This window comes from Lucilia cuprina, chromosome X (genome assembly GCF_022045245.1).
Source record: "Lucilia cuprina isolate Lc7/37 chromosome X, ASM2204524v1, whole genome shotgun sequence".
Lineage (NCBI taxonomy): Eukaryota > Metazoa > Arthropoda > Insecta > Diptera > Calliphoridae > Lucilia > Lucilia cuprina.
In genome coordinates, this window is record NC_060949.1 from 16,052,789 (window position 1) to 16,054,546 (window position 1,758).

The window sequence follows — 1,758 nt, forward strand, 5'->3', positions numbered from 1 at the left end:
GCTGTGTTTTCAAGCAAAGATGATATATCAATACAAGCTTCCACATCATTAACAGCAATAGGTGATGGTAGAATAGTTTGTTTTTTTTTTCCTGGATCGCCTTGTATGATGGTAATATATTGTGTCCTTTTTCATGCAGAGCTTTCCTTAATATTTGGTACTTGTTTCGACTGAGACCCAGTTCCAGCATAAGCGCTATTGCTTCTTCAGTAAAATTTGATTGTGATGTTGGAGTTGGTATACTTTTCACAATTCCCTTAAGTCGTTTTGATGATGCATTAGGAAGAATAGTTGCAATATGTAGGGCATCCATAGGTTGGTTTTCCTTTTTCAGCATTTCGATAAATGTATCAGCAATTTCCTCATTTGAGATTGAAAAAAGTTTTTGTGTGACCCTCTTGTTTTTTGACCTTGAACATAAGTCTTCGTATCACTTGCAAGGCGCTCCTGTTCATGTGTTGTAAGTTGAGATTTCCCTAGTAGTTTCCATCCAACTACAAAATTTTAATCGAAATTTCTTTTGATTTCCATCCACAGACTTACTTTTTACATCAAAACGTTTTAAAAAGTTTTCAATTATTGATATGCCTGCTTTGTCTACTTTTCTACTATATGCAGTTTTTATATAATTTGAAATGTCTTCAATTCTTTCTGGCCCTTTTGAAGATACATTCCATAAAACGGAACACAACTCTTCGTACTTTAACGTAACCTTCATTATAGATTTATTAAATATGGTACTTAAAATCTGAGAAGTTTACTTATATACCAATTCTTGTCATTTCCGATACAGATATTCCAAAGTAAAAATTACGAATTGTCTACCTATTAACATTTAGGACTATATTACTATAACCTGTAATTCAGTCATCGATATTTCTTATTAGTGAATGAATCGAAATTATCATTATCTGTATATTTTTACCTACATGATCATAAACGAAACAGAACGAAATGATCTGTCGAAAAATTTAGGTAAAAATAGTTATACATTTCTGAAAATTTAAGCATAATAGGACCTTTCAATTATAAGGATAAGCAAACAAATAGAAAATAGGATTTAAATATGTTCTGTCATATTTAATATTAAAATATGAAATTAAACGATACAGGTTTAAATGAACATATTTTTGAATGTAATTGAGATGTTGGCTTGAAAATTTTTGTAAAGAATCGAGAATTTATATATCTAACTAAAAAAATATATTAAGGGATAAATATGGACTAAATTGTTGTAGCTATCTGCGACCCTATTAAAATTTTGATATATGACAAAATATATGACAAAATCTTTATTTATGAACAAAACTCAATGAAATTTTCAATGCTTGTTAAATTTATCATTTCAAATAAGAAAATGCAAAAAAAAATTAAAAGGTCAAAGGGCATCACGCAATTCCCAAAAATAGGAATGAAAATCCCAAAAATTGGATATTTTACATTTTTGCCAATAGGGTTCACATTTCCTTCAGGGCTGGGAAAATACTTTTGGAGTAAATATAAATGAAAAACATATTGAGGTTTCCAAAACTACTTTCAGTTTTCTGATCACAGCATTGGGATTTTAGAACATGTCGCCCAAAGTTGAAGTTTTGATAAAAAAATAGGTCATATTCGGAAGGACGCAGTTGCAACATTTTCAAAAAATACATTTAAAAAAAATCGGAAAAAGTCGAAAATTGTCGGAAAAAATTGAAAAATGTCGAAAAAGTCGGAAAGTCGACTATTTATAAAATATTAAAAGTCGAAAATCGACTT